The sequence below is a fragment of the Pholis gunnellus genome (genome assembly GCF_910591455.1).
Source record: "Pholis gunnellus genome assembly, chromosome: 8".
Taxonomy (NCBI): Eukaryota; Metazoa; Chordata; class Actinopteri; order Perciformes; family Pholidae; genus Pholis; species Pholis gunnellus.
In genome coordinates this window covers 4,738,974-4,749,928 of record NC_136534.1, presented here as the reverse complement: position 1 = coordinate 4,749,928, position 10,955 = coordinate 4,738,974, and positions in this window count along the sequence as shown.

Here is a 10,955-nt window from a genome sequence, read left to right as displayed (position 1 = left end):
AGGGATAGCCTCGTCCTTACAGAAGACAACGGATGCTTCGGCCTGTCTTAATAAAGGTCCAGAAGCTTCAGCTTTGAAGATACAGCGTCGATAAAGATGTCGGATGTTTACACGTTTCACTGTGTCACTCTCTAGCTACATTTCTAATTTCTCACCCTGGGACTTTCCCTCATTTCCCCACCCGTCACATGACATTGCCTGCTGCCCACCTGTCCCCCACTCTGCTCGTCAGTCCTCCAGCTTTTAAACAAGACCATTTTCCTTCCTGTCAGTTCGTCCTTGCTGCTTCGTTGCCATCTTGTTCTGCTATTTGAATGCTACCTAATTACAAATATAAACTGCTTGCAGAATAATTCATCCCTGCTGAGTCAGTAATTAGGAGATGCACCTTTGGAAGCAGTTGCAGCTTTGAGTCTGTGTGGGCTGGTCTCTAATTAGCTTTGCACCTCTGAACACGGCATTCATCTTTTCTCCAATTCTTCTTAGTTTTTAGTAAAAATACTTACTAGTGGTGAACTGGATTCCTTTTGCTTTAAACAGACAGGTTTTCCCGTGGGGGAAGCAAACTCATTGCTACAATGTGATGATAGCTTATATACAGACAGCATTTAGACATAAGACAACTTTATGGAAACCAATTACTGTTTAGAGGTGAATATGTTTGCAGCTTTCATTATGGCATCTGCAATACTTTAACTCTGAACACCTGCTTGATGTTTGTTTTTTTTTCTCTCTGGACAAAGACAAAAAGTGAAAGAACGTGGTGTTTTCTTTCACACTCAAACTCTAAAACACATGTCAGACTGATCAGCAAAGCACTGATCACGGAGCCTGGCCGATGTTTGCACTCTTTATCTTTATCTTTATCTTTACCGTAAGACACAGGAACAGTCTCCCTTCCACAGACTTCATCAAATCTGAGCTCACCGGCGCCATCCATCATCTTTAACCGCTTAGCCTCTCCAGGGTAGCAGAGCGGCTGGAGCGATCTCAGCAGACATTGGACAAACAACCAATCACATCTACGGGACATTCAGAGTCATCACTTAACCTATGTCTTTGACTGTGGGAGGAAACCGGAGAACCCGCAGGGAACTCATAAATATTATAACAACTACATAATATAAAAGAGTGAAAGTGCGCTGATCTGTCCTCAATGTCAGCACCATAGATACCGTCGTTTGTGTCTCCCACTCCTCCCTATGGTGCTGACACGTTCATGGCAGAGCTGACCAAGATATGAGCCAATTATATTTTAGGACGAATCAATAAATCGAATAAAATGCACTGGGTGCGTGACTTTGTGTTCTACTCCGGACTGAACGGGAACAAGACAGGGCGCACAACAGGATGCTCGGTGCGTAAAGACGCAACAGCAGCGAGGTTTTTACTCCGACACAACCTGCCACTGCAAGAGAGAAACATGTTGTCTAGCAGCTCCACACCTGACTGAGATCTGTTGCTCTTACTGACTGCCGGACTGAGTGAAGGGTGAGAGCTTGTAAAGAGAAGTTTCTCTCTCTGTGTGTGTGTGTGTGTGTGTGTGTGTGTGTGTGTGTGTGTGTGTGTGTGTGTGTGTGTAAGCACATATATGTGTGCATTATGAGTGATATTAGCCTACAGTGAGCTTTTGGTGAACTTGAAACAGTCGTTTTTTTCCGCATACTGACATTATGTTGCTGGTTTTGGGATAATTTAACGTTATACAACAGTGCCGTCACGAGAGCGATGTCGCCATTGGTCCGGCTAAAATGTCACAGCTACAATACGTGAAAACTCAGCGCCATACATGAAGCGGTTTTAAAAGACACGCATGATTTCTGAGCTTTATTTTGCAGATGATCAAGTGATTTATGCATGATTGATGAGGTAATAATGCTCTGGCCACCCAGTGGTGTGTGCGTGTGTGTGTGTACTCGGCAGTGTGATTCCTCCCCTTCTTTTATTCCCTTCTGCGGGTCATTTCAAACAAGCACATAATGATATTCGACGGAGGTATTCAATCTTTCAGAGAATTACAACGGAGAGCGGTTAAAATCCACATCGTAAAATATTCACACAGAGCAGGCCTTACTCATCCAGGGGTGAAATATTCATGGCTGCCTCACAGCTGGGCAAACAGTAAGCCATAGTAAATCCTGTATTTATTCCAATATTAATACCCAGACCGCTAATTGTCCTATACATTTTTCAGCGCTCATCACCGGTAGTAGTTTCTGCAATATTGTTTCTCATTTATAGCCAGGGGTTTAAAGATGTATTAACCATCAGCGCGTTCTATTCATAAGTGTGTTTATAGCTCTTCCCAGCCTCGCTGAATTCATTCCCCGTCTTCTCAATTGTTTTTCTGGGCTTCTTGGCGTCTCCCTCCTTCAAGGAAAACATGAACACTCTCCCCAGGGAACCCTTACCCTGCGCTCCCCTACTCCTGATGGAAGAGTGTGGAGATGCCAGTGGTGTGTGTGTGTGTGTGTGTGTGTGTGTGTGTGTGTGTCTGGTATGTGGTAATGGTACACCACCTCATACCTTATTTATGCTGATGTCTCTGTACTGGCTCCCCTGGGTCAGGGGGTAAGACGTAGGCCTACAGACGGATGGAGATGGCTCAGACCGGGTGGATGACGGGAAAAAAAAAGAGCATAGAAAAGAATTGTGTGAGAGAAAAAGTGGTGGCTAAATGACGTCGGGAAGAAACCACGAGAAACCCGGCAGACAGAGATTGAGGCAGCAGGAATGAAACGATGGGAAGAGGTGAAGAGCGGAGCAGCCATCCGTCGCCATGACGAGGGGATGCTGAAACTCGTTGAAAATCTGTCTCGTTAACCACACTGAACACACGGACCCTCCCTCATGTGCACCGCTATAACAATGATGAGCAGTGCATCATCGTAATAAGTCACTCTTGCACACACACACACACACACACGTGTATGCTGCCACAGTAGTAATGAGCACGGGGATCTGTGTGTTCTCTAATTGCCATCCAGGAGTTTGCGCAGAAACGATCGGTGGGGAAATGATGCTAATGACAAACTGTCTCCATCTGCCATGCGCCAAGGCTGACATCTCAAAAACAGTGTGAGCTTCCAGTCAGATTCCAACTGAAAATGTTCGTCGTATTTTCTTGTGACATTTAGCAAAGCAGCAGCAGCGCTGAAGTTTGCTCGAAGCAGCGGGGTGCCACAGCTTCCTGTTGAGCCCTCGTAGAGATGCTGTTTGGGCCTCAAAATCTACTGACATGTCTTTTACATCCAAGTAAGGTTTCTCTGCTGGTGGGGAGAAAGAAATCTGGTTCCGTGTTCTGAATAAAATGTAGATGTGCTTATTTCTGCAGGAGAACAGCTTGAATGTCTTCAAATGTTGAGCTTTAGAACTGCATTTGTAGGAGAGTAGTGGCTCTGATTGAAGAACTAACTTTTTTCAGTGCTTTTAGTTCCACCAACAAACTTAAGTTAAAGAAACTGAGGAGCGTAAAGGTGGCAGTTGAAAAGGGAACCGCCAATCCAATGTAAGCACTCACAGGTGTTGAAGTTTGGCTGACATTAAAAAGCTGAAAGTCAAAATGTCAGTTAAGGGCTAAATGCTGAAAGGCATTGATGTACTGAATAAAAAATATGTTGCCTCCACATGGCTCTCAACATGGCAACGGCTGAGCCAGCGGCTAGCAGCTAACTAGGCAACTCACACCAGAGCAATCTAGATTGATAAAAAAAAAGCACTACATGTAACAGGAACAATATCTATTTTTGTATTTTGGGGTGACCGTTCCATTTAAATACCAACACTAAAATGAGCTGTGTTGTAAGACATTAAACAGACTTTACCTTTCCTGTTCCGTAGTGCAAAGTCAGTGTAATGTCCTATTGAGCCCATATGTGAGCAGAGCCGCTCATTGTCCGGAGAATTCCCAGCGAGTGAGTGGGCGTGGTGGTGACATCTTCATCGGGACTGTGGCAAAACCGGAAACACATTAAATCTGAGATTGAATGGAAGAATTTACAGGAAGACGGCAACATAAAATGTCTGACTGGACAGATGACGAAATTTGGGAACTTGTCGGTGAGGGCCGGAAAATTCAAGGAGCGCCAAGAGACTCGGCTGTTTGTGACCAAAAGACGATTTGATTACGTGACAGCGGCGTAATCAGCATCATGTCCTGCCTCCAGGCGCCAACCCTCGCCTAAACCTAACAGAGTATTTCCAGCAGATGAGAACGTGTTAGACACGGACAGTCTTATGTTGTGTGCTACATGTGTGAAAGGGAAACTCCGGGAACCTAATTTTCTGCGGGCATTGTTAGACATTGTTAGATATTCCAATGTGGCTCAGTAGAGAACAGGGTCTTCCTTCAATCAGAGGATCGGCGGTTCGATCCCCGGCTCCGCCAGTCGCATGTCGATGTGTACTTGGGCCAGACACTTAACCGAGTGTGTGAATGATGACATGTAGAGTTAAAGCTTTGAGTGGGCAGAAAGACTAGAAAAGAGATGTACAAATACTTACCATTTACCAATGTAACCTCTCCCAACAAACTGCACATTACGTCTTCTTTAGCTTCATTTTATGATCTTGTCTCTGCAGAGGAGCTCACCTGTGACCTGTGATCACCTGTACTGTGAGAAATACTGGCGTGGGACTTCTAGTGAAAGTGTTTGTGCTCTGTGCTAACGAGGTGAAAACTTTGATTAAACTTACATGAACCTTACGCACTCCCTGCCCTGCCCAATCCCCCACAGTCACCTTAACCTTTTAACACAGATCAAAGAGGGGCAAAGAAAAAATACAGAGAGAGACGCAGAGAAAGCTTTAGTCACAGTTCAAAGCGCTGATATATGTGTGCAAAAGAGATAGAGCGAAGGAGAGTCGAAGAGAGTCAATGAGGCACAGCCCTGACTTCAAACACATACAGATTAACCTTACTCCTTCGCTCACAGCAGCACGTTGTTTCTGCAGAGAAAAGAAAGCCAGAAACCCATTAGTGAGTCCAAGCTCTCTTTTGGAGAAATCGAAATCGGCGCGGCGGCGTCGTCAGAATACGAAGCTCCCTGGAATAATCCACCTGGAAGCTCATTCCGCATACAGTAGGCCGTCGCTGCCAGCAGGCTCCACTTGCACTGATGTGGTTTAAATAAAGAGAGAGGGCGAGATCATCAGCAGTGTCATCGAGAGGTGAATACGGGAGAGCTGCTCTGTTGTTGGTGAAAGGTCAACTGACAAAACTGTGAATTCTCTTAAGGCTTCTTAAGGATCTCCCATTACAGTTACTAATCTGAATAGAACCAGAACGACACATGAGCGCTTGACCTCTGACACAAAGCCGCTGGAAGACCCTCCTGCTGGTTCCCGGTCAGCTACAAAACAGAGAGTTGTGTAAAAGAAGAGGACAGCATGTCGGCGTTGCTCCGCCGGTTGGAGGGGACGTGAATGGAAACGCATACAACATGCTAGCGCACAAGCGAAGCCAATGGAGAAGTGTCTTAAAACTTGTATGTTCTCTACTGGCCAGCAGGGGGCAGAAAATAAGTCAGATTGTATAGAAGTCAATGAGAAAATGACTCTACTTCTCTCTTGATTTATTACCTCAGTAAACATTGTAAACATGAGTTTATGGTCTCAATCTCTAGTTTCAAGTCTTCTTCAATACAGCATGATGTTCATTTAGTAAATGATGGTCCATTTAGAGTCAAACAGACCATAAAGCAGGGGATGCTTTAGGGCGGGGCTTACTGTGATTGACAGGTCGCTGCCGCTAACGGAGACTTAAAGGGCTTCTCTAAGTCCCTCTTCTCCAAATATGGACTTTCATTAGTTGCAAAAAGCCAAGATGGCGACGGCCAAATCGCCGAATTCGAAGCTCCAAAACAGCAGTCCACAAACTAATGGGTGACGTCACCATGACTACTTTAGACCCAAAAGCAGAACAAGATTAAACAATTAAAGAAGTAATTGACATTTACATTGGAGATGCTATTCAGCTTTACAGCCTATGTGCACTGTTGCCTTTTGGTTAAAGTGTGTGTTTAGCGTTCATACAGTGAAATACAGAAGTGTTTAAAATGTTCCTTATTTTCATATAAAAGTTTATCAAAGTTTACAGAAAGAATGTTACCTCAGTCTCCAGCAGGCGGACTGTGTCCGATAGTTGAAAGACACATGAAAGTGACAATAATTTCAACTTTTTCCTTTAACTGACTGATGTAGATTCTGCTTGCCTTTAGTTAATAAATAGTTAATAAAGATAGTAAGTCGTCCCTGCTCCTATGTATCACGTGAGCTCATGGCAGAGAGGATGCCTGCATCTAATCATCTCGATATTGGGCTGTGGGGGTGTAGCAGAGTCTTGGGGAAACAGGACATAGCAGAGGGAAGGGTTAAACTGTGAGAGGGGCTTTAGTGTGGCTTTGAATCTTCATGGTATTGTTAGATTCATCACTTGACTTACAAATTTAAAGGAAGCTAGACAAATGTCACATGTTTCTTCACACAATGTTTCTGTTCCTTATCTGCCAGCAGTCCGCAGCAAGCCTGCAGGGTCAGATGTCTGCCGTTATAAACTGTCTAGAATCCACTCATGCTCCATAAAAGCCGGATGAAAAGAGATTTGATTTAGTAACTCAGCAGCCTCACTCAGAAAATGCACAGATATTCAATGAAAAGAAACAAGACGGAAATCCCCCCACGACCCCTGGGGGATTAAAAGTGTCTTTGTGAATTACATTAAAGTACATTAAAATATGATCCCTTTTGTTGGCACATAGCTGTTCCCCGCAGTGTGCAATGTATTCAGTGTAAATAATCCGTGTTTGTTTCCGTGTTGTATGATATTAGAAAACGACAAAGAATTCACAGCCTGTCACAGCTCCTCTTGTGTTAACACTGAAGCTAATAAAACACCGATGGAGGGCGGGCGCTTGATTTCATGTAATGATGATGAATCTACTCTGGGGAATTGTTCAAATATTCAACATCCGCAAAGGAAATGAAGAACATTTTCTTTTCTAGGCGTCGTTATTCTTGTTGGGTGTCAGAGGAGATCGATTTAACCTCTTACCCACCATGTGCAATATGTGGCTGTTTTATGACCCTCATCACACACACAGTCCATTACACAACAGTCCGTCTCCCGGGTGCTGCTGTGGGCTCTCTTTCCTCTTGCTCCGGGGGAAAGCCACTGTCACTTAGCCTAGCGCTGTCCATCTGCACCTGTCAGGCGCCATCGTGTCTCTGCGGTTAAACTGGCGGAAAATAGCCCTGAGAACAGAGAGCACCATGGGAACTGAAGAGAGGAGCTAGCCCGAGCCTCAGCTCTGACCGGGGGCCAATCATCCCCGAGAGCCGATGGCTCGCTGTGCTGCTGTAATCACTTCTGGGCTGTGTGCTCGTTGACCCATAATATATATTAGTAGTGCTTGTACTTTACACCCCCATCAGTGGTACTTGTACTTTACAACCCCATCAGTGGTACTTGTGTTTTACACCCCTATCAGTGGTACTTATACTTTACACTCCCAATAGTGGTACTTGTACTTTACACCCTTATCAGCAGTACTTGTACTTTAAACTCCCATCAGTGGTACTTATACTTTAAACTTTGGTATTTCCATTTTAATGTAACTTCTACATCTTAGAGGTACATATTGTACTTATTACTCCAACGCATTTGCCTAACAGCTTTAGTTACTTTGCATTTTACAGTTTTTCATGCCCTTCCTGTCCATTGAAAACCACGGAACTCCAAATGTCCCTTTTGTTCGTGATAAACTGAAGTGTTGCTTTATGTGTTGAGAAAATTCTAAATCCTAAAATACCTTTAGAAATTTGAAAGCCGAGTATCTTCACAGTATAGTATTGCTACTCAAATAAAGGATCTGAATACTGAGATTAAAGTTGTACTAAACCAGAACAACATATTACTGGCTCATTGTTTGCATGTCATCCATACATGAGGGTGAGTCTGTTATGTGGGCAGGAGAAACTGCTGCGATTGGCTCCAGGCCACAGTGAACAAGAATAAGTGGTTAAGCAGAATGAATTATTAAATGATAATAAATGATGATGGTGACTTAAACTGTTTCACATCTCTTCCCTTGACTGTCCTGTAATAAGACAACACATAGTGTTTCGTAGGGTAACTTAGTTCATCTCAGAAGAAAGATCATTTCGCTGTATTCAGTTTAGACTTACAGTGAAACTTTGCTCATTTTCAACCATAATGTGGGTGCTATATGCAAATTAATCATGTTGAACTTCAGCACCCAAAGGCCACTGCTTATTTACGAGCAAAAGTCCACCGTTTGTTTAAAGTACAGATTGCACTTCTGCAGAAGGGAATGCTCCTTCTGAAGGTTTTAGTTTCAGGAATGTCACAGTAAAAGTAAAAGGTAACATTGGGTTTTATTACTGAAAATAGTGTCCTAATTTGTTTACTTAGTGCAGGGCAACGAGCCCAGTGCATTCTGGGTCTTGTAGGTTTTCTACCTTTTTTGCTTGGTTCCTGTTCTTCCAAATGTTTTCCCACGGTTTAATTTTTTCTATGCTGCAATACCACCTGGATCAAATTATAAATATGAAATATGAGCATGAATCTGAAATAGCTGCAGATGTTAAAATTAGATCTTGACACAGGGTCCATCGGGTAACAAAGCAGAACCCATTTTATGTTTGTTGATATTGCCCAATACTTGATACAATTAGCACAATTCAGTAGGGAACCATGAACCTTGAGCGGCCAGGGCCCCTGGAGTTTCACAGTTTCATACCTCTCTCATGCCTGTGCGGTAAATATGAGGCCTCAGCAAACTGCTGGTTAGCTTAGCATAAAGACTAGCAGCAGGGGAAACAGCTAGCTTGGCTCTGTCCACGTGTAATACAACATCCAGAAAAGTTTTTTGTTTGGATTAAACAAAACAAGATATAGAGAAGTCCCTCCCACCAGTCAACGGCGAGAGACAAGTCATTTTTCATCCAGTTTGAATTGTGCCATGAATTACACGAGATGTTTGTCAATTAAAACAGTAATTTAGCATGTCAAGAAAGTCACATTTTGTTTTGAAACTGTTGAGGTATAGGACTGTGGGAATACCCGACTGTGGCTGTGTTTCGTACCAGGATGTAACTCACACCAACGGGTCTCGCTCGTTCTTTTGCTTGCCGGCTGGTGTAAAGAGTGGCCGGATAAAACACATCAGGTGAGACAACGTTACATTTGCACGTGGAACTCAGACATGCGAGACGAGAGATGTAGTTTATTGATCGGTTTCACACAAAACTAAATGATACTACGACAAATCTGACAAACTTGCTAAACTATCTTTTAAATTGACAGACTATTTAAGATATAGCTTTTCCAGAATAAGGTCCCATGGGGGAATCTGAAAGGGGAGGGACTTTGCAGGACTTTCCCTGCATTCACTTTTAGCCCTATGCTAAGCTAACTAGCTGCTGTCTCCACTTCATACACACGAGTGGTATGAATCTTCTCAACTAACTGTCTGCAAGAATACAAATAAGTGCATTTCACAAAATGAATCCTTTAGTCAAACATTTTTAAAACAATAGAATTCGTTATAGATAGTTCTTATTTAGCTCTCTTTTTGATCAATATATGGTCTTGGGTAAAGCATTGTTGAAATGATAGGGTTGATAAAAATTGCTAAAAACAAAACAGATACTGTAGGAAATGAGCTTCTTTATTCAATCACAGTTACTGAAAAAGAAACTCCAACTATTTGCTAATGTAGAAAACAGAGACTTGTACTCTCTCATTTCACTTAGCACATACAGTACGATGTCTCCACTGAGGTGGGACAGGGCCACACACAAATCTAACTAACAATACAAAAACATACATGTCTAATCCATCACATCCTGCACACACAACAATGGCTCAAAATAATCTCTTAAAACATGCATTGGCAAACAGAACTGCATTTGAGAACTTCATAAAAAAAAAAAAAGATATCAGGGAAATGAAAAACTGAGAAAAAAGGATTTAAGATCTCAGGAAAAGATCTTCATAGTGGCCGGCAGTCAAAGAAAGAGGACAATGTGATGTTTAGAGGATTGCTTCATAGCAACATGTTCTCACTCCCAACTCGTCGTCAACTACTGGAGCTTGGTCAGGACCACTTCACCAAAGTTTCAAACACACTGGGTCCTTAGTAAGTGTCAGTTTTCCACACGCAGGGTAGTCCGACAGACTTCAATAAGTTGTTAACAAAAGTACTTGGCTAGGAATGAAACTCATGGTTTGGGTAGAAGTTCTTTAAACTCTTTGTCCCCCCACTTTCATGTGTTCTGGTAATTAAGAGGTAACGTCTATTCCTATAACAGGTTGGACCTGTATCCAATGCTTATCCACCATTGGGTAGCCTAATTGAAATAAGATCAAAGTGATCTGACATTCGGGTGACCGTTCCCATGCTCTGGCTGACTCTAGGTTGGCTTGGAAAGGCCCGGGGTGAAGGTGACTCGCGACTCCCTTGAAGCACAGAGTCCTTCAAAGATCTAGTCTCTTCCAGGTTAAGCATGGCCCCCGTACCAATCTAGAGGATCTGAGGTGCACCCGCCACAGTCTCACAAAATCCTGTGGGGAAACAGTATTAGGCCCTCAAAACTCAATATGCTGCCACTGATGCTCAGTCATCTGACCGAGAGGCGTACGCGGAGCGCCGTAGTTGGACGAGTTGGGACTTGGGAGTGAGAAACACGCTGGTTATTAAGTCCAGGAAAAAGTACACAACATCTCCGTAACAATGGCACAATATCACACAATATGTTGGTGGCAGTGTTTCGTTTAACTTTCAGTTCCATAAACCATCTCTTGCTACAGCTCTTCTACCACAATCTAACACCTCAAATTCAAGTGTCTACAAAAATCAACACATTGTTGCAGTCTAGCTACCAACAAGCAGCACTTCATTACAAACATGGTGCAAAAAAACAACAACTTCAAC